The 24,336-nt window shown below is 38.6% G+C and overlaps 1 protein-coding gene across 3 annotated transcripts in view; it reads right to left on the minus strand.

The window, feature by feature from the left end:
- LOC106877988 (multiple epidermal growth factor-like domains protein 8) overlaps nt 1-24,336 on the minus strand; it is a 695,248-nt gene that overhangs the window by 285,616 nt on the left and 385,296 nt on the right. The window lies entirely within an intron of this gene.

Below are 24,336 nucleotides of genomic sequence, written 5' to 3' on the forward strand. Positions count from 1 at the left end.
AGGAAATTATACAATACACAACTTGAAAATGTTATGTCTTCCATCTTATATGTTACTTAATCATTCACTCTTTTCAGCCATGCCACCAAAACGAAAACATTCTAATTTATCTCCACAAAGAAGGGCTGCAAGGAAAACTGCCTCTATTCATGCTCAAGAAAACTCACTTCAGCAATGCCCAAATGTGCAATATTGCAAAACAATCACTGACAGCAGAAGTTCTGCTCCAAATTACACTTATTGTCTGGGATGAATGCAAGCTGGCACACCATGGTGCACTAGGAGTCCTAGATAGGTCAGTAAGGGATATTAGAAACAACACTGCCATTGGGGGCTTAACTGTTGTCCTTGCAGGGGATTTCCATCAAATATTACCAGTCATACCACAGAGTACGCAACCTGATGAGATCTATGAGATCTATAAGTGTCTGAAGTCTTCACCTCTGTGGAGGTTTGTTCGTCAGTTTCCATTAAGTAAGAATATGTGAGCTCATCTCTACAACAACCCCTTGGCTGAGGAATTCCTTCATCAACTTCTACAAACTGGAAATGTACTGCAATGTGAGCACATGGTGTCTACATTGGCTGAGCTTAACGGAAAGGTATTTCCTACATTGCAAGACAGCTTCAAAAACGTAGCATGATTCACAGAGAGAGCTATTTTAAAACCTTGGAATGAAAGCATTGATAAAGTAAAGCATGAACGTCTCCACATTCTACCTGGAGATGCTTCAATGTTTGTCTCCATTGATACTACCATTGATGAACATGCCACTGTTAAGTATCTAGTTAAATTTGTCAACTCTCTACAACTCACAGGACAGCCACTGCATAAGTTGTTCCTAAAGAAAAGCGCACCTATCATGCACTACAGGAATTTGGACCCACCACAACTATGCAATAGTACAAGATTGACTGTAACTACAATGACAAGTCATGTCCTAGAAGCCACCATTATTGCTGGCTGCCATTGAGGAGAGATTGCATACATTCCACGCATGTCCCTTATTCTCTCAAATGTGCCATGTCAAATTCAAGCGCCTCCAGTTCCCAGTGCGATTGTGCTACGCTATGACAAACAACAAAGCCCAGGGTCAAAATTGTTGGTCTCAACTTATAAATACCCTGCTTTTCTCGTGGACAACTATATGTCGCATGCTTACAAGTTAGCAGTGTAGATGACTTGTCTATTTATTCTATCAACACTGGACTTACACAAAACATAGTTTACCCAGGAGCATTGTCAGCTTCACTTAACAAATGTTGAAGTCTGCAGTTTGTCCAAACATTACAAAGAAGGTGCTTTTCACAATGAAGCACCTTTCTTTCCATGTACCTTACTTTCTGCAATACAGATACCCCTACGTCCTCATACATCATCCAATTCTTTACATCCATAAGTCTAGGTCATTTTGGAAGCAATTCTAAACTAAGCTACCATTCTGCATGTTTTTGGTGTCAACAATTTCAGCATTATTCATCACAAAATTACTGAAATATATTTATAAAGAAGAGCTGTTTCCTTCACACTCCTCGTATACCTATTTTGTCCATAAGAAAGAAACAAATAATACAATGTGGCTGTAGGTCATAATTATGATGGGATTTTGTTCTGCCATGGTTTGCAGGCTCATCTTCTAGGCTCAGAATTTCTGGAACCAAGGGTGGGTGCATTGCTAGTATATATATATATATATATATATATATATATATATGTGCAAGAGAGACGATTGCGCTGGTATGGTCATGTGGTGAGAATGGATGAGGATAGGTGTGTGAAAAAGTGCCACAGCAGTTGAGGGAACCTGTGGAAGAGGTAGACCCAGAAAGACCGGGGATGAGGTGGTCAAGCACGACCTTCAAACATTAAGCCTCACCGAGGTAATGACTAGTGACTCAGACCTTTGGAAATATGCTGTACATGAGAAGACCTGACAAGCCAAGTGAGACCATAATCCATAGCCTTTACCAGGGGTATAGCCAGCCCACTTATGCGTACCTTTCCTTCATTGGATACTAAACTCTGCTTGCGAAGACCTGTTGGGGCAAGTAAAATCGTAATTGAACCAAATTTGATGACTGGCACCTGTGCCAGTGGAGCGCTAACAGCACCATCTGAGCATGATCATTGCCAGAGCATCTGTCCGGCTTCCGTGCTGGTGGCACATAAAAACACCATTTGAGCATGATCGTTACCAGCATTGCCTTACTGGCATGTGAAAAAACATTCGAGCGAGGTCGTTGACAGTGCCACTGGACTGGTTCCTGTGCAGGTAGCATGTAAAAATCACCATTTTGGGTATAGCCTTTGCCATACCGTCTGACTGGCACGTAAAAGCACCCACTACACTCTTGGAGTGGTTGACATTAGGAAGGGCATCCAGCTGTTAGAAACTGTGCCAGATCAGACTGGAACCTGGTGCAGCCATCTGGTTCGCCAGTCCTCAGTCAAATCGTCAAACCCATGCTAGCATGGAAAGCGGACATTAAACGATGATGATGATGATGATGATGATGATGATGATATATATAATATATAAATCCTGTTCTGCCTGTCTGTCTGTCTGTTTGTGCATTTATAACTGGAGTATTGTTCATCCAATCGCACTGAAATTTTAAACATGGATACATGAGAGAGCAGGGCATTCCGTAATCTAAAAGAGATTTTCAAAATTGTCAGTTTCAAAGTGAGTATCGCCATTTTTGTAACTTTTTTGTCCTGTTTCTTCTGCCGTGCTGATCATTAAAAGCAACGAGTTACTCAGACAGCCAGCACATACCATTTAGCTGGCAACAAAGGGAGTACAGGATGACAGTCAGCCAAAACTATCGCTATGCTGTCTCTCTTCTTTCCTCTCTCTGTCTCTCGTTCTCTCTGTCCCCCACTCTCTATACGTAAAGGGCTCAATATGATTATCTAACTGAAGGCAACAGTCATCAACTGCAAAAAGCCAAAGAACTGTTAATACATATATACATACATAAGACAGTAGGGTGTTTTGAGGGAGATTTGGCTGCTATTTCTACCAGGTCTAGCTATCATGTAGAGGTCTCCCTCATTGGCTCATATATACGTATAAACATACATAAGACAGTAAGGTGTGATTTGAGGGAGATTTGCTTGTTATATCTTCCAGGTCTGGCTACCATGTAGAGGTCTCCCTCATTAGCTCATTTAATATATGAATCCTGTTCTGTCTGTCTTGTTTTTTTTTGTGTGTGTTTATAAATCTAGTATTGTTCATCCGATCACGCTAAAATTTTGAACATGGATACATGAGAGGGTGGGGCATTCTGTAATCTACAAAGACTTTCAAAATTGTTAGTTTCAAAGTGAGAATCACTATTTTTGTAATCCTTATGGCCTGTCCATCAGATGATTAAAACTTCCATAACACCGTCCAAGTTAACCCTCTTCACCTATACAAACCGTCCAATGGATGAGAGGGGGGTGAATTTGCTAGTATATATATATATATAGAGATATATCCCATGAATAATGCAGCTTTTTCAATTGTATGAGTGGGATGGGATAAACTACCTGCATCAACTTGCTATAAAAGCTGGTAGTAAATTTATCTTATCTTATTCTTAGTGTAAGTTTTGAAGAGTGCAGTTCAAATTTAGCAGTTATTTTTTTCAAAGCTATACTGGAAGTGACAAAGGAGCATATTCAGCATATTTTCATTTATGAGTACAATAAAGGCAACAACTCAATGGAAAGTGCAAGGAACATTAATGCAGTATATGGGGATGGGATAATAAGTATAAGCCAGTTTTAATGGGGGTTCCAGAAATTCTGAACCTAGAAGATGAGCCTCGCCCCAGAAGATCTGTATAGCTCAACGAATATGCCTTGCAAACCCTGGCAGAACAAAATCCCATCATAACTGTTGAGGAACTAGCAGAGAAGCTTAGATTTGGTCATTCAACCAGTCGATCATGTTAGCGCTTGAAGAAAAACAACCACCTTTGGTTTCAAAACAAAAGGTGTTCTTCCATCAGGATAATGCTCAGCCATGTACAGAGTATATTTTAGATTAAAAAAGAACTTTGTTTATCTTAATTTTGAAAAATAAAAGAAGTATAAAAAAATCCACATTATGTATATATATACACACACACACACACACACACACACATACATACATACATACAAACATCCACATACAGACACCCATATACTTACATTACAATCAAACATACTTTCATATATGTGCAAACACATACAAAAGGTAAGTAGATACATACATATACAGAGGCAAACATATGCATATATACTTATGTATACACATAGATACCTACATACACATATATAAACATACAGTTCCATGAATAAGTATGTGCTTATATGCATACGTATATACATTATATATGTCTAACAAAAACCCACAGACAAATATTCAGATCGGCAATGAAAATTACAGAGAGTGTCATAGCCCAATTAATAAGGGGGAGAATTAGTCTAGATGAGAAGCAGCTTGGTTTTGTGCCGGGGGAAGCACCACTAATGCTATATTTCTGGTATGGCAACTGCAGTAGAAATACCTAGCCCAAGATAAACCTCTATACTTACCTTTTGTTGACTTGGAGAAAACTTTTGACAGAGTCCCTTGATACCTTATCTGGTAGTCAATGCAGAAACTAGGTATAGGCAAGTGGCTGGTGAGAGCTGAACAAGCCGAGTATTGGCAATGAGTACAACGAAGAATTCAGGGTATAAGTAGCGGTTCACCAAGGATTGGTCCTAAGTGCCTTCTTCTTCATCATAGGGCAATAACAGAGGAATTGATAACAGGCTGCCCCTGGGAGCTCCTCTATGCTGATGACCTTGTTCTTATAGCTGAATCACTACCTGAACTGCAGAAGAAGTTCCGGGTATGGAAGCAAGGTCTACATTCAAAGGGGCTTAGAGAGTCGAGCAAAAACCAAAGTCTTACTAAGTAGGAAGGCAGACAAATCACAAGTCCTTTCAGGTAGATGGCTCTGTTTGATCTGTAGAAAAAGTGTAAGTAGTAACTCTGTACGATGCACCCGGTGTTAGCTTTGGACACATAAAAGGTGCAGCAATATCAGAGGAAGGTTAACAGGGAAAATAGCTTTTGTGTGTGGTAGATGCACAGGTACAATAAACACCGAAAATGTACAGAAAATAGACTCCATCAACAGCCATGGGGGTAAGCTAAAGGTAGTAGACAGGTTCTGTTACCTCGGTGATCAAGTTAGTAGCGGAGGTAGATGCTCTGAGAGCATAGCTGTCAAAATAAGATTAAGTTGGGCAAAGTTTAGGGAGCTCCTACCCCTGCTGACAACAAAGGGCCTCTCTCTGAGTGAAAGGCAGATTGTATGATGTCTGTATGCGAACAATGGCAGTGAAACATGGACTGTGACAGCCGAGGACATGCATAGGCTTGAAAGAAATGAAGCCAATATGCTTCGCTGGATGTGCAATGTCAGTGTGTTCAACAGAGAGTAAACATCATGAGAGAAAAGTTCGGCATAAGAGGCATCAGATGAGGTGTGCAAGAGAGATGAATGCACTGGTATGGTCATGTGATGCATATGGCCAAGGACAGCTGTGTAAAGAAGTGCCGATCCCTAACTGTGGTGGGACCCTGTGGTAAAGATTAGAGGATGAGGTGGTGAAACATGATCTCCAAACTTTGGGCCTCACAGAGGCAATGACTAATGAGTAAAACCTTTGGCAATATGCTGTGCTTGAGAAGATCCATCAAGCCAAGTGAAATCACAGTCATGGCTGATGCTGGTGTCACATAACCAGCACCCATGCAGGTGGCACATAAAAAGCACCTTTTGAGCATTGAGCCTCACAGAGGCAATGACCAAGACCTTTAGCATTATGTTATGCTTAAGAAGAAGACACATCAAGCCAAGTAAAATAGCAGTCATGGCAGATCCCGGTGTCGTGTAAATGGCACCCTTGCTGATAGTACATAAAAACCCCTTTTGAGCATTGGGCTTCGCAGAGGCAAGAACTGAGACCATTTGGCATCATGCCGATTTTTGAGCATTGGGCCTCACAGAGGCAATGACTGGGTCCATTTGGCATTATGCCATGCTTGACAAGAAGACCCATGAAGCCACGTAAAATCACAGTCATGGCAGATACCGGTGTTACCCAAATGGCGCCTGTGCCAGTGGCACATAAAAGCACCCATTACAATCTCGGAGTGGTTGACATTAGGAAGGGCATCCAGCCACAGAGACCATGCCAAAACAGTCTGGTGTAACCTTTCAGCTTGCTGGCCCTGATCAAACTATCCAACCCATGCCAGCATGGACAACGGATGTTAAATGATGATGATGACATGCACAACATTTGCTGTCACTAGTTAAAGAAAGAAGAAAAAACAAGAAACAGAGGAGAAAAAGGAAAAAAACAAGACAAGAAAGATAAGAAAAGAGACCATTTCAATTTTGACATTGTCGTGTCTATCAGTTAGTAGCAAATCAGAAAATAAAAAGAGAGAGGAAAAGAAGAAAGAGATGAGATGTGTTATATCGCACGTTCGGATGACCTCTACTCAACTACCTCGACGTCTACACTTCTCCCTATATATCTACGTATTGGGCTAGCCTACTTCATCGTCTGGGAGCGTTGACACAACAACTCCCCCTTTTGAGTTTCTTAAACCCAAATTTATCAATTTTATTTCCTCGGTGAGAAACTGGCATATCTTTCCCTCTTAGCGTTAATTTCCATCATTTCTGTAGGTTTTCTCTTCTTGTTTGACCTATGTGTCGGTTCTGCTTTTGCTTGTGGTTCTGGGACCTCGAACAAATCATACCATGAATCCATTGGTTCTTCTTACCTCTCTTGGTTTTTGGTATATCTTTTTTTTAATTGGTTTAAATGCTTTCTGTGTTCATATTTTGGTCCTTTTACCATGTACATCATGTTACCCAGATGTCCAGTTATATTTCTTTGTTCCCAGTCCTGTTTTCCATTACTATATACTCTAAAATACACTTTGTCACCTGTGTTAAAAAATTACGTTTTTCTTCCCGAATTTTCTATTTTCTGTTTCCTGCTTGGCAACCATTTGTCAAAAATAGAACGAATTTTTCTGGAAAACATCAAATCTGCAGGTGACCTACCCGACTCTGCATTTGGATTTGGTGTTATTCTATACACCTGCAAAAACTTTGTCATATTTGTATCTTCAAGGATTTCCCATCTGGTCTTCCTTAAGGCTCTCTTGAATGTGTTGACGAATCTTTCTGCTAACCCATTTGACCTTGGATGGTATGGCGGAGTTAACACATGCTTCATCTGAACCGACTTACAAAATCTTTCAAACTCCTTCGCCCTGAATTGTGTACCATTATCTGACACAGTTGCATCTGGCACTCCATAACGAGCGAACAGTTCTTCCAAGAAGTCAATCGTCACACTTGTGGTTGGCCTTGAACATTTACACACTTCAGGTCATTTGGAATAGCTATCCACCACAATGATATAATGAGAGCCATTTATTGGTCCTGCGAAATCCACATGTAGTCTAGACCATGCCGAATCTGTTTTTCGCCACAACTCAATCTGCACTGGGAGCGCCTTTGCTGCCATAGTGCATCCCCTACACTGTTTTACCAGTATCTCAATTTGCTTGTCCATATTCAGTCAATAAACGTAACTCTTCATGAGGCTCTTCATCCGGACAATCCCCAGATGTCCTACATGGAAGTTTTTTAATACTCTGTTTTGCAGTGCTTCAGGTATTACCACTCTTTGTGCATATAATACCTCATCACATACTGAATAGTGCTTTGAACCTGCGTCCCGCTCATTTATATTTTCCGTGTTACTCAACATTTTTAAAATCTTATTTATGAACCTATCATTTCCCGATTTTGAGCGTTACCAGCAAATCATTGCACAAAATGTTCTTCAGTTACTTTTCTAGTTTTAACAATGCAATCACTGTGTCTTCAAAAGGTTCCTCATATTTTGGAATCAGCCTAGACAACCCGTCTGTGTGTCCCATTTTCATTGATGGCAAAAACTCCATCTGAAAATCGTAGTTCAACAGAGTAGTCCCCCAGCGCTGTAAGTGGTTTGCTGAGTGCATTGGGATACCCTTTTTCAAACCAAAAATAGACAATAACAGTCGGTGATCTGTTTGCAGTGTAAACTTCCTCCCATGTAAGAATTTATGGAATTTTTTTACTGCAAAGATTAATGATAATGCCTCTTTTTCAATCTGGCTGTAGTTTCTTTCTACTGGTAATAGAACTCTCGATGCATGTGCAATAGCTTTGATTTTACCATCATTAAATTTATGCAATATCACAGCTCCTATGCCATATTCACTGGCATCGGATGCCACAATTATTTTCAGATTTGGGTCGAAATGAGTTAATGATAACTCAGATGTTAACCACTTTTTTAATTCCTCGAATGATTTCTGACATTCGTTTGTCCAGCTCCATTTCGAGTCCTTCTTTAGCAACTTATGCAATGGAGCTCTTAGCTCATACATTTTAGGTATGTACAACTGGTAATAACTTACCAAACCTAAAAATACTTGTAGTGTTTTGTTAGTGGGAGCAGGCATTTTTTTTTTATTGCGTCAATCCTAGAAGGGTCTGGTTTTCGTCCATTTTCATCGATCACCTGTCCTAAGTACTTTATCTTCATCAAAAAAGATTCACATTTATTCTCACTTACTTTAAATCCGTAATCACATATTCGTTTGAAAACTTCTTATATATGTTCAATATGTTGGTCCCTTGATTCAGTTTTGATCAATATGTCATCCAAGTATGGGACCGCGAACTCACAATCTGCTAGCATAGTATCCATCACTTGCTGAAATATTGCTGGTGCAACCTTTACCCCAAATGGCAGTCTTTTGAAATGGTACAGACCTTTATGAGTATTGATTGTTAATACTTTAGCACATTCTTCATCTACCAGTAATTGGAGGTAGGCCTCTGACAAATCCAGCTTGGAAAAATTTTTCCCACCATTGCACTTAGCAAATATTTCTTCTGGGTTTGGAAGCGGGTAATTGTAATTTTTTAAACAATCATTAAGACCAGCTGAGAAGTCCGCACATACTCTTACCTCATTGTTCTTCTTTTTTATATATACCATAGGAGCCGCCCATTCAGAGTAGTCTACTTTTGCAATTACTTCCATGTCTTCCAATCTTTTTAATTCCTTCTCAACTTGATTTAACACCGCAAAAGGTACATTCCTTTTCGGTTTGAACACCGGTACCGCATTTTCTTTTAACTCAAACTTTACTTTAATTTTTTTACACATACCGAGCTCTTTCGAAAAAATATCAGAGTACATCTTTTTCAATTTTAATTTCATTTTTTTCCACGCTTTCTCTGACACGGGCAGTGATGCATTCACCTTGTTACACAATATATTCAGTGATAGATCCCACAGGTCGAATCCTTCCATTAAATCTGTCCCAAACAGATTCATTGTATTCTTAGATGCCATTAGTTTACATTTCCACGTCCTGTTTTTAAGTTTTATTACTGGTGAAATTTCGCCCAAGAATTGAACTCGTTCCCCTGACACACCGTGGGCTATCCTAATAGTTTTTTTATACAACAGCCTGCCTATATTACTCCATGTTGCCGTATTTATTATCGATACATCTGAACCGGTATCTAATTGCATTTTGGTCTGAAACCCATTTATTTCTACCAACACAAATTTTCGGTTTTGTCTGATATAATTTACTTTTGTTGCGTAGACTTTCTTCTGTTTTACCATTTTCTTTGACCGGCATTTCGTCTGTATATGTCCAATTTTACCACACTTAAAACAGGTTTTATCTTTAAAGGGGGCAATCTTTTCTCAAATGTCGATCTCTGCAACCATAGCACCATTTTGAATGTAAATTTTTCCTTCTTTCTCTACTTTTTTTACACATTTGTACATTATTATTCTTGTCTTCTATTTACTTTGAATTTAAACATTCCCATTGAATGTTAAACTGTGAACTTTTCTCGCTAAAAATATTCGTCAAAATATTTATTGTTTCATCAAAACAATTCCACAGGTTTTCTTGGCAAAATAAAGTTACAAAAACTTACGTGTTCCAGAGTAGCAAGCTTTCGCAAAAGGAGCCTTACCTTCCTTTCACTACACCATCCCTTGCATTCCTCTTGGAATATGTCTTCGTATCGTCTGTAACATGCAGCAAAAGTGTAAGTATTTGGCCATGGCTGAATCTGCACTGAGGGCGCCTTTGCTGCCATAGTGCATCCCCTACACTGTTTTACCAGTATCTCAATTTTTATCAGTATCTCAAATCTTCATCCGGCTTGTAGTGAAATTCTTTGATGGAATTTGCAACACCATCTGCTGAAAATGATTCTGTTGTATTTCTCGACTGCAGTAGCAATTATGTTAACTTCTGTAGTTGCTGCTGCTGCTGCTCTTGTTGTTTTACAACTGCTTTCAGTAACTCTTCCATTTCGGTACTATTCGAAACCTCGTCGCCACTGTTATACCACAATACTACACAGTCACTGTGTGAGCCACAAAATCCTCGTCACCACTGTTATATCGCACGTTTAGGTGACCTCTACTCAACTACCTCGACGTCTAGACCTCTCCCTATATATCTACATATTGGGCTAGCCTACTTCATCGTCTGGGAGCATCGGCAAAAGATGTTACAGAGTAACCTTGTGTATCTACACATGCCCATATGTACATACATATACACAGACATACATATGCATACTTACACACACACAGACACACACACACACACACACACACACACACACACACACACACACACACACACATATATATACATACACATATATATACATACACATATATAAATATTCATGCATCAGTATATATCCTTGGTTCCCAAACTGGGATCCGTGAAGTGATTTTAGGGGTCCATAAAGGGGTCGCCAATTTTCAGATTTTTAATACTGTAAACCCTAAGTTTACCGGTTTTAGCTAAAACTGGAACCATTGAACATGCACACACTACATATTAGAAAAATCCTTAGAGATCGAATGCATTTGAGGTGAAGCATTGTAATGTGCACAGGGCATACACACACATAATTGAATGTAGGCATCTCTTTGCAGCTTTATCAATTGTTGCAGGACACAACAGGTCTAAACAGGATTTGAAATTAGTGGTGTAACTGCCCAGACTATACCCCCTCCAGACAACAAGGCCAGAATATACTCCTGTCCAGACTATATCCCATGCTTGCAAACAAATAACACAGATGTACCTCACTTATAAAAGTTGCCTCAGGAAATTTGATATCACTCAATGAAGAATTAAAAGTTACATGTAAATTTCGATTTAAACACAGCAATTTAGAATTATCAAATGCAAAATACTTTAAAATGTACTGATATAAACCCAACACGAATGGCCACATTTGCGTGAGTCAAAGCTATGATTCATAGCATAGGTTTGCTGCGCAGCATGCGCGAGTCATCGACTTTTTTTACAATCTACCTATACATTGGGTACATTGAATATTTGCATTTGATAATTCTAAATTGCTATGTCTAAATCGAAATTTACATGTAACTTTTGATTCTTAATCGATTGATATCAAATTTTATATATGTTCTGGGGTAACTTTTATAGGTGAGGTACATCTGTGTTATCTGTCCACAAGCACAGTGTATAGTCTGGACAGGGGTATGTTCTGGGCTGGCTGTCTAGAGGGGGTATAGTCTGGGCAGGGGTATATTCTAAGCTGTTGTGACACTGGCTCATTGATGACATAGTCCATAAGAGTGGTTTATGAAGAGGTTGCAATTTGTTTTCACCATCACACGTTTATGAACGCCTATATTTTTGACATATTTATCATCGCAACTCTTTTACTCTTTTACTTGTTTCAGTCATTTGACTGCGGCCATGCTGGAGCACCACCTTTTAGTTGAGCAAATCAACCCCAGGACTTATTCTTTGGAAGCCTAGTACTTATTCTACTGGTCACTTTTGCAGAACCGCTAAGTTATGGGGACATAAACATACCACCATCGGTTGTCAAACGATGCTGGGAGGACAAACACAGAAACAAACATATACACACATACATATATATGCATATATACGACGGGCTTCTTTCAGTTTCCGTCTACCAAGTCCACTCACAAGGCTTTGGTTGGCCTGAGGCTATAGTAGAAGACACTTGCCCAAGGTGCCATGCAATGGGAATGAACCCGGAACCATGTGGTTGGTAAACAAGCTACTTACCACACAGCCACTCCTACGCTTGTTCATTCTTAATTTTACTTTTTATGTTTGTATTTTGCATCAATAAATAGGGACCTAATAAGCCAATAAAAAGACAAGCTAGTAGACATACATTTTACGTAAAGTGTCTAGCAACTTTTAGTTGAACTTTTTTACAGTAGCTACAAGGTATTACAATGGTAAGAAATTTGATCTAAGTCCAACTGAATGACTAAAATGAAGATATTGAAGTAAAACAAAATTAACCAATTTCAAAGTAACTTCTGTATGAATAAGGATCTATGGTGCTTTGAAAATACCATATATATATATATATATATATATAGGCGAATGGAGTGCGGTGGCATGAAGAGGGATAAGGAGCATGTTCTGAAGAAGGTGCTAGAGTTTGAGGTAAATGGACAGCAAAAGTGAGGTAGACCAAGGAAAATGTGGAGGGAACAGGCAGAGGAGAAGATTGGGAGGGTTGGCTTGAGAAGGGAGGACACCCAAAACCAGGCAAGATGGCAAGATGGTGTGAGGGCAATTGCTATGACATTGAGGTAGATCTGGCCACCCCCATTAACAGGGACAAAACTCGGATTCAAAATGATGGATGACATTATATATATATTTATACTGATAAAAGTAACAAAGTTTTCCCAACAGAGTGAAATAGTACAAAAATGTTGTGCATTTACAGCACAACATTTACATATTGTTATCATATTTATTTGTAAAATGTCTTTTACAAAGAAAAGGAGATATGATGAGTCATATTTGAGCTTCAGTTTCACTGTGCTTACTGCAGGTGGAATAGAAAAACCATAGTATGTTCTGTTCTCTGAGGTATTGGCAGCTTCTTCACTGAATCCCAGCAGGATAAAGAGGCATTTGGAAACAAAACATCCCAGTGCAGTCAACAAAGACAAGGAATTGTTCAGATGCCAAGCTGACAGATTGGACAAATCCAGGCTTGATGACACAGGAGCGTGTACGCAGGACATTGCAGCTGGTCTGAAAACCTCCTACGAGGTTTCAAGGAAAATTGCTGCTACAAAAAAAAAACTCATAACATTAGAGAGCAGTTAGTTCTTCCTTACTGCAAAGATATAATCTCACTTGTGCTCCGAACGTCTGAACTACAGAAGCTTAAACATGTTTCACTTTCCAACAACACCGTCAGTCAACGAATCACTGAGATGCCTGATAATATTTTGTCTCAGGTCATCTCAAAGATAAAAACATCAATGTTTAACTATGTCACCATCCAAATTGATGAAACCACTGACATGGTGGATGTAGCACAAATTTGTGTTTATGTACGTTACATGCATAACAAGCACCTGGAAGATGAATTCCTTTCTTGCAAAACCCTCAACACCTGAACCACTGCAAACGATATATTCCAGAAAGTGGATCAATTCTTTAACACGCATGGCATAAACTGGGAGTATGTTGCTAGCATGTGCACTGACAGTGCTCCAGCAATGCTTGGCTGCTGCTCTGGTTTTCAGACAATGGTGAAGGAGAAGTGTCCTAACGCAATTGGTATGCATTGTATACTTCATCACCAAGCATTGATGGTTAAAACAATGCCCAACCATTTGAAGAATGTTTTGAATGATGTGGTCAAAGCGGTAAATTTTATCAAAGCCAATGCTCTGAACTCACGTCTTTTTGATGACTTGTGCAAGGACAATGTACAAGGTCAATTTTTAAATGCTTTTACTGTACTCACATGTAAGGTGGTTATCCAAGGGGAGAGTACTGAAAAGAGTCCTCATTTTATGAAAGGAGACACACAAGTTTCTTCGTGGTGCTAAAAAGAACAGCACAGACAATTCTCCAATACTCAGTTCCTTATATGCCTCGCCTTTTTGGTCAACATTTTTGAATCAGTTAATTCTGTTAACTTAGCACTACAAAGAAAGGACATCACCTTTGTCCACTATCATGAAAAAAATGACTGCATTTCAAATGAAGCCCCATTTGTGGGAATGTGAGAATTTTGCACCATTTCTAAACCTCAATACTTTCCTTGATGAAAATGGCCTTTGAGCTGATGCTGACATTCTTGATGTAATGAAACAGCATTCTTTACACTGAAATTCGCCGACCTATAAAACTTAAAAAAAGTTCATCATTTCATCACCAATCCCTTTGCAATCTCTGTTGTTGACCTTCTGTCAGAAGATTACGTCATTCAAGAACAGTTCATCAACTTGCAACTTTACTCGCAATTAAAACAAAGGCTTGCAATAAACTGAATGTTGCGCATGACATGAGGGTCGCATTATCAAAAATGCAGCCAAATATTGAGGACATATTACAGACCAAGCAAATTCCCTCCTCTCATTGAAATTTTTTATTTTATAAGTAAAATTTAATCTCATGAAAAATTGTTTTATACAAAGTCTTCTCTGATTTTTTCATTTTGGGGCAGGGGTGGGTCCATAGGATGAAAATTTTTGAAAAAGTTTGGGAACCAAGGGTATATATATGCATAACACACAACTATGTGTTTGGCATGTTGGATACAAATATAAAAATTGTTAAAAGAAGGAATGAAGTGTGTAATTTAGGGGGTACAAATTAGTAGGCTAAGCAAAATTAAACTGAAAATAAAATCAATTATAAAATTAAAGTTAAAGTACTAAATACATCATTTTATGCAATTTGAAAATAAATAATCCTTGTAGGCCTTACTATATATACTTGTTAAGTAAGTTAAGGTACAAGCTGCAACAATAAGACTATATAATGAAAAATACATTTAATTATTGAATGGAGAGAGTTCAAATAAATATTAATAAATACAAAATATCAATATTAATATTATTATTAAAGACAGTTTTCAAAATACTATAAAAATACATATAAATAATAATAATAATAATAATAATAATAATAATAATAATAATAATAATAATAATAATAACAATACAAGAAATCAATCTACCTAACAAATACGAAGAAGAAGAAGAAGAAACAACAAAAGCTATAAAACAAATGAAATCCAAACTAAAACTAGAACAGCAACGGACCATGATAAAACGATGGCAAGAAAAGCCCCTACATGGTAAATACTGGGCTAAACTAAATGCGAAAGAAATAGACAGAGAAAAATCCCAGCAATGGCTGAGAAGCTCAGGACTCAAAGCAGAGATTGAAGGATTTTTAATTGCTGCACAAGACCAAAGGCTATATATACAACGCACAGAAGGTGGCAGGGGTCTTATACAGCTAGAAAACTATTATAAAATAACCACCATAGGACTGAAAAAATACCTACTCCAGAAGCAAGGGAAACTAATACAAATAGCCACAAAACACGAGCAAAACAAAAAACTGTTTTCAGTATTTAAGGAAGCTGACAAATACAAACAAGAAATCAATCTACCTAACAAATATGAAGAAGAAGAAGAAGAAACAACAAAAGCTATAAAACAAATGAAATCCAAACTAAAACTAGAACAGCAACGGACCATGATAAAACGATGGCAAGAAAAGCCCCTACATGGTAAATACTGGGCTAAACTAAATGCGAAAGAAATAGACAGAGAAAAATCCCAGCAATGGCTGAGAAGCTCAGGACTCAAAGCAGAGACTGAAGGATTTTTAATTGCTGCACAAGACCAAAGCCTCCCCACCAGAAATTACCAAAAACACATAATGAAAAGAAATATAACAAGTAACTGTAGAATATGTGGAGATCGACAAGAAACAATAAATCATATTATCTCTGGCTGCCCAGTCCTGGCTAAGAAGGAATATATTCACAGACACGACAGAGCTGGGACCTATATACACTGGAAGCTATGCCAACATTATGGAATAGCAACAGAAAAAAGATGGTATAAACACACGCCAGAAAAGGTCACAGAAAACGAGAAAGCAACCATACTCTGGGATATGCCAATACACACAGATAGAGAAATTAAGGCAAATAGACCAGATATAGTTGTCAAAGATCATGAAGGAAAAAAATGCCTTCTAATTGATGTTTCAATACCAGCAGATGACAACGTTTCTCTAAAAGAAATGGAAAAACTTTCAAAATACAAAGACCTGGAAATAGAGATAACTCGAATGTGGAATCTAAAAACAGAAACAATTCCTATCATAGTAGGTGCCTTAGGTATAATAAAAAAATATTCAGACAAATACATAACAAAAACACCAGGACTTACAAATATATATAACATACAGAAAATTGCACTACTGGGTACTGCACACATTCTACGCAAAACACTTTCAATACAGTAAACATAAGAGCACCACAGCAAACCACAGCACATACCCAAGGCGCACAGAGCTGCGCTCGGTAGTGAAGTGAAAGCACGTTATAAAAATAAAACTACTGAATAATAATAATAATAATACTGAAAGACTTCAGACAAAAATCATGCCTCCTCATTGATATGACTGTCCCAATCGATATAAACGTATCTGTCAAGACCTACCAAAAACTGAACAAATATAAAGATTTTGAAATAGAAATTAGCAAAATGTGGAACCTGAAGACTAAAACAATACCTATTGTCATAGGTGCCCTGGGAATGACAGCGAAATGGGCTAATTACTACCTAGTTCAGATACCAGGAAACCCCAAAATGGCTGAAGTTCAAAAGATAGTGCTCATGGGAACTGCCCATATCCTACGTAAAATACTGTCTATGTGATCTCAAATTTTAAAACAAACACATAATTTTCTTATGGTTTCTTAAACATTCTCTAGAACAACACTATGTACAAATCCAAATATATGGTACCCTAAGCATAACACCTACATGAACTTCTAACTTGTTGTCTCTTGAGGTCTCTGGGTGAGACTTGGATCCAACTTGTACAATTGCAAAACAAAAGTCAAACATAAAATAATAATAATAAAATAACTACAAAAATCCATGAGGACTTTCGATATCTTTAAACTTATATGGACAATGATAGATATTTTTGGATGTGCATTTAAAATTGTCATTGTTGAAAAGTTCTGTAGGTAAAATGCAATATATAAAAAGATTTCTGCGTAGTTTTTGAAGGGGTACATTTAAGGGGTACAGAGTTTTTGATTTTTTTCTCTCTTTATATATATAGTTTGTATGAAATGCGAAGAGCTGAAATGAATGCTATACAAGGTGATGTCAATTAAAGTGAAATTATCAAATTCAAATGTGAATTCATTGTTATCCATATGGTATTTTCTTGTTAGACATTCTATACTTTGAAGCATGCCAGCAAGAATTCAAAAGTTCTAACCATTGGTTCAAAGCATATTTGTCTTGGAAAAGGATTAAAAATTTCTCAGTTAGGCACAAATTGCACCTCATTAGGTCTCTATGCACTCCATGTTTATTTGGTGCTGCTCTCTCTAAGATTGTCCAGTAGATTTTGGAAGGTGAGATTTCTTTTTCCTTTAACTGCCAAACATGTTTAGCAAAACTAGTTGCTGTTCTATTTTCTGGATATCAAAAGGAATTTCTATGGGAATATAGCCTGGTTTTGAAGGAATTTTCCGTAACCCCTCTGATGTTTTATATATTTGTAAGCCATCTATTTGGACCGTGGCTCTATATATAATTCTTTTCTCCAAACAATTTCTTTTCAATGGTCAGCAACTTTGCTCTTTCCAGTTACATTTCTTTTCATCATTAGTTCTTCTGGCACTGTTGCCATTCCTGAATGTTTTTGCGTTGTGCTGGTTTATAAAAGAGGCAGAGTTCTTACAACAACAACAGCTAACCTTCAGCATTCTCCTGTTAAAAATTCTGTGGTACTTGTGGTTTGCTTGGAAGGCATTTTGCTTACAGAACTTTTCAATAATGATAAATATTAATGCACACCTAAAAAGAACATGTGTCATTGTCCATATAAGTTTAAAGATATCGAAAGTCCGCAGGGATTTTATAAGTTATTTTATTATTATTACTGCTATTATTATTTATTGTCTTTGCACAGCTTCTAATGCTGGAGATGTACTATGGTGCCAGCTGTTTACAACCAGTGAACTAAGGTAACACCCCTTATTTTTCGAGCACCATCTGGAGTATTCAAGCGGATCCAAGCAGTGCTGTTTTCTGCAAGTGCTCCACCCTTATTGCAGCCCCTATTTGTTCCATATACTTCTCAAGATTTTTACTCACTGTTCCCAGGGCTCCAACAATTATTGGTACTACTAACACCTTTTTCAGCGACCACAACTACTTAACCTCATAAGCTAACCTGTCATATCTATCAACTTTTCTTTCTTCCTTATCGCATATCTTGTTGTCAGCTGGGCATACTATATCTATGATCCAGCATTGTTTGCTTTCTTTCTCAATTAACACTATGTCTGGTTTCCTATTCTCTATCTCATAGTCACACTGAATCATAAAATCCCATAGGATCTTTGCATTATCATTTTCAATGTTGCCTTCCGGTTTATATTAGTACCACTTTTTTGCTCTGCCAAGTCCATACTTGTTGCAAAGTGTCCAATGGACAACCCTTGCTATATTGTCATGACATCTCTTATATTTTTCTGGGCTTGTGGCATACATTGACTGGTAACATGCCATACGGTTTCACCATTTTGTTCACAAATTCTCCACTTATCACTTTCTGATGTGTTGTCTGTTCTATATTTGACATAATTGGTTCTTAATGCTTGCTCTTAGGCAGCACAGATTAGAGCCTCAGTTTCCAGTTTTAAATCCCTTTTAGTCATCCATAGCCATCTTTCTTCTCTGTCTGTCTTATCTTCAACATCCCCTTGAAATTGTCCATGCAATTTTTTCTTTAGCCACCTATTTTCAGTTTCATTCATTCTCAAGTGCTTGTACAGTACTTTATCTTTGCAATCTTCCATCCTACACAAGTCTGACCTTCTTACTTCCAATAATAGTGGTTCTGTGGCATTTTTTACATACTATGCTATGTACACCTAACTATATATGCTTGTTTGGTAAGTTAATGTAATGCTGGTCTGGTGTTTCCGGACTTTTTAAGGATGGCTGAGTCAAGGTACCCAGTAATTCTTGAGGGACATCCTCCCAAATGTCACGAGTGCCTTGAATCCGGCCATTTAAAAAAGAACTGCCGCAAGGGCCGAGATAAGGCCCCGGAGCAGAAGAAAACAGAAAATGTGCCCCCCCCCCCAATTGGAGGGGGAGACGGAGGAAGTCGTGGAGGCCACCGCTTCCACGAATAGAAAGAGGAAGGTGAGCAACGGTGGTTGCTCACCAGGAGAAATAGAGGTTGCGGGAGAGGAGGACACCTCAGGTGCGCTGAAGGATGCCCTGACCCCTGCAACCAGTAAAAGAAAAAAAAGAAAAGGAGAAACGGGAGATGGTCGGCGGACGTGCCGCCAACTGAACCCGTGACCCCTCCGGTGGGGAGTGTGCCACTGTATCAGGAGGCTCTATCAGTGGGATTTGTGCCACTGACAGAGCAGGTTGCGGTCCCTCCCGGTGATGAGGAAACGGAGTATATCTCTTGTTACCTCAAGGGAGGGCCCATTGAAAAGTATCTGGATGGCCTATTAGACTGAGAGCGTTTTGACTCGGTATGTATAGACCATCCATGTTGGCCTCCGCAGGTGGCTGAGGAGGTCTTAAATCATAGTGAAGTCATGGAGGTCGAAAGGACCTGTCAAAAAGAGGATTTTACTAACGTCATTCCGGGCCTGCCAGTGCGAAATCTCCTGATGGTGACGGGATACTTGCTTGGAGGCCCGGATGAGGAAGATTAGATCTTTAAAAAGAACTTTTATTGAACTTTTTTTAACTTTCATTGAATTTTTTACTTTTATTGGATTTGTATTGAACAATATTTTCGAGGGGTTATTGGTCGGCAGGCGCCAGTGCCTCTCTCATTTTTATTCACCTTTTGTTATCATCCTCATCACATCAATGTCTTTGTCCAGCCCGCAGCTACTATTCTATGTACAGCCCTTGTGGCTAATTTCAATGAAATAAAGTTAAGGTAATGCTGCAACAATAAGACAATATAATGAAAAAATACATTTAAATATTGAATGGAGAGAGTGTAAATAAATATTAATAAATATGAAATATTAATATTATTGTAAAAGACAGTTTTCGAAATACTATAAAAATACATATCAATATTAATAATAATAATAATCATAATAATAATTATAATAATAATAATAATAATAATAATAATAATAATAATAATAATAATTATAATAATTATTATTATTATTATTATAAAAGATCAGACAAAGAAGACGTGTTTATTTATTGACATGAGTGTTCCCTCTGATCATAATATAGCAGCGAAAGAATTTGACAAGATCAGTAAATATAAAGACTTGCTAATAGAAATTGAAAAAATGTGGCACCTCAAGGTGTATACCTTCTGGAGGAGTTACCTCAATCCTATAACATATCACCAAAAATGAAGTCGATTGACAAGTTTATTTTTTAAACCTGTGGAAGGCATGCTAGATGCCGAAATATTGTTCACTTGATAACAATGACACTCTTCTTTTTTTTGCTTCTGTATACCTACTGGAGGAGTTACCTCAATCCTATAAAATATTATTATCATTATTATTATTAGTATTATTATTATTAGTATTATTATTATTATTATTATTATTACTAATATTGATATTCATTGCCCCTGGGAACTCCTCTATGCTGATGACCTGGCCGTCATAGCAGAATCACTATCAGAACTAGAAAAGAAATTTCAGGTGTTGAAGCAAGATTTAGAATCAAAAGGCCTTAGAGTCAATATAGCAAAGACCAAAGTTCTAGTAAGTAGGAAGGTGGTCCTGCTCAATCTGTAGAAAAGGTGTAGGTAGAAACTCCATAAGATGTACCCAGTGTAAGCTATGGACACATAAGAGGTGCAGCAACATCAAAGGAAGATTAACCGAGAAGATAGTTTTTGTGTGCGGCAGATGCATAGGGGCAATAAACACCACAGATGCTCAGAAAACAGATTCCATCACACTCCAGGGGGAGAAACTAGAAGTAGTCGATAGCTTCCGCTACCTAGGTGACCAAGTTAGTAGTAGGGGTGGATGCTCAGAGAGTGTTACCATTAGAATAAAGAATAGCTTGGGCAAAGTTTAGAAAGCTTCTACCCCTACTGGCGACAAAGGGGCTCTCGCTCAGAGTGAAAGGTAGATTGTACGATGCATGTGTGCAAAGTGCTATGCTTCATGGCGGTGAAACATGGGCTGTGACTGTGGAGGACATGTGTAGGCTTGAAAGAAATGAAGCTAGCATGATCCACTGGATGTGTAATGTCAGTGTGCACACACAACAGAGTGTAAACGCCCTGAGAGAAATGTTGGACATAAGAAGCATCAGATGTGGTGTTCAAGAGAGACATTTGCATTGGTTTGGTCATTACTATGGATGGATGAGAGATGTGTGAAAAAGTGCCACTCAAAAACAGCTGAAGGAATCCGGAGAAAGACATGGGATGAGGTGGTTAGGCATGACCTTCGAATGTTGGGCCTCACAGAGGCAATGACGAAAGACCAAGACCTCTGGAGATATGCTGTGACTGTGAAGACCCGGCAAATAAAGTGAGTTCATGGCTGTATCCTACACCAGTTTCGCATAACCAGCACCAGCCCATTCAAAAGTACCTTGGATCGTAGGGCTGTGCTTGAAGAGACCTATTGAGTCAAGTACATCAACATCAAAATGAAAATCAAATGGAAATTGTAGTTGTGATACCCGTGCCGGTGGCACGTAAAGAGCACCAAATGTGGCCGATGCCAGCCCCACCTTGCCTGGCTTCCATGCTGGTGGCATGTAAAAAGCACCAACCGATCATGGCCATTGCCAACCTCCTCTGGCCCATACCAGTGGCACGTAAAAGGCACCCACTTCACTCATGGAGTGGTTGGCGTTAGGAAGGGCATCCAGCTGTAGAAACACTGCCAGAAGCCTGGTGCAGCCTCCTGGCTTCCCAAACCCAGTCAAACCGTCCAACCCATGCCAGCATGGAAAACGGACGTAAATGATGATGATGATGATTTTTATAGTATTTTGAAAACTGTCTTTAATAATAATATTAATATTTCATATTAATATTTATTTACACTCTCTCCATTCAATACTTAAACGTATTTTTTCATTATATTGTCTTATAGTTGCAGCATTATCTTAACTTACCGAACAAGTATATATAGTAAGGCCTACAAGGATTATTTATTTTCAAATTGCATAAAATAATGTATTTAGTACTTTAACTTTAATTTTATAATTGATTTTATTTTCAATTTAATTTTGCTTTGCTTGCTAACTTATACCCCCTAAATTGCATACTTCATTCCTTCTTTTAACAAGTTTTATATTTATATTCAACACACCAGACACATAGTTGTGTGTATATATAAGTATTCTCTTAACTCTTACTCTTTTACTTGTTTCAGTCATTTGACTGTGGCCATGCTGGAGCACTACCTTTAGTCGAGCAAATCGACTAGTACTTAGTCTATCGGTCTCTTTTGCTGAACCGCTAAGTTACACACCAGCATCTGTTGTCAAGCGATGTTGGGAGGACAAACACAGGCACACAAACATACACACATATATATATACATATATATGACAGACTTCTTTCAGTTTCCATCTACCACATCCACTCACAAGGCTTTGGTTGGCCTAAGGCTATAGTAGAAGACACTTGCCCAAGGTGCCATGCAGTGGAACTGAACCCGGAACCATGTGGTTCGTAAGCAAGCTACTTACCACACAGCTACTCCTACGCCTAAGTATGTATATGTATGTCTTTATGTATGTATGTATGCAAATATGGGCATCTAACTAACAGCATGGCTGAGAACATATGCTGAACAGCGTCAGTGCAAGTACACAGCTCTCCTTGACTCCGTTAGTGACTGGCAATGCATCAGACAAATCTCCACTGTCCAGTACTTGAGTGAGCATCCCATCATGGAAATGTTGGGTCATGATCTTCCAAAGTCCCTCATTGTTGATGGTGTCAAGGGCTTTGATTACATCTACAAACATCATGTATAAGTCCTTTCTGTTCCTGGCACATCTCCTAAAGTTAATGTGAGGCAAAGATCATGTTGACTGTCCCATAGCCCTCTCTGAAGCCACACCAACTCTCTGGTAGATACCAGTCTTCAATGTGTTGAGTGATGCAATTAAGGAGGACTCTTGTGAGTATCTTGCCAGTGATGACAAGGAGAGAAATTCCTCGATCACAAGACTGCTTGTAGAGAAGGGAAATGTAAGCATCCTTGAGCTCCTGAAGAATAACTTCCTGTTGCCACATAGTCTGAGAGAGATTGGTGAGTTTCTGTGCCAAGACCAGTCCCCATGTATATTTCAGCTGGGATAGAGTCAGAGGCTGATAGTTTGCCATTTGAGAGGAGCTTAATTGCTTTCTAGACCTCTGCTTCCATTGGAGGATCTACCAGAGAAGTGATAATGTCAACTTGGGGCATGAAAGCAATGGCCTCAGCATTGATAGAAGAAGGCCTGTTCAGGACATTGTTGAAGTTCTCGGCTCCACTTTCCAGGATTGTGTCTTTGTCAGTGGGGAAAGTGGTTCCATCAGCATTGAGTAGAGATGATGTTCTACAAGACTGCATGCAACAACAGCCACACCCTGAGTGATAGCTTCCACAGGCCAGCTAAACCATGGTGAGGGTAACCAACAGTTCTCCAACCCTCAGTGATCTAGGGCTTGTCTACCAATACATATGAAAACTGGACCCAGCAGACTGTGTGGAGAAAACCACTGGATTAATTGAATGGGCGAGAGGGTAGATACACATGTGTGTGGATGCAACAGGCTTCTTTCAGTTTCTGTCAACTAAATCCACTCACATGACTTTGCTCAGTCTAAACTCTATCTTTGATAGATACTCATAGAATATCTACCCTGTCAACTAATAAGGAAATCTTTTACTTGTACACAAACTATTACAATGATGTACACGGTAGAGGCGGATATACTGAAAAAATCAGGTATCAGTCCATATGGGATAGCCCTGATTCTTCGACTCAGAGATCTCAAAGTGCAAATAATTTTGATGATGAACCCCATTCTCTGTTGTTTTCCTTTAGGGAAAACAGTTGATAGTTTCTTAAATAAATAAATAAGG

The sequence above is a fragment of the Octopus bimaculoides genome, chromosome 1 (genome assembly GCF_046866305.1).
Source record: "Octopus bimaculoides isolate indiv1 chromosome 1, ASM4686630v1, whole genome shotgun sequence".
Lineage (NCBI taxonomy): Eukaryota > Metazoa > Mollusca > Cephalopoda > Octopoda > Octopodidae > Octopus > Octopus bimaculoides.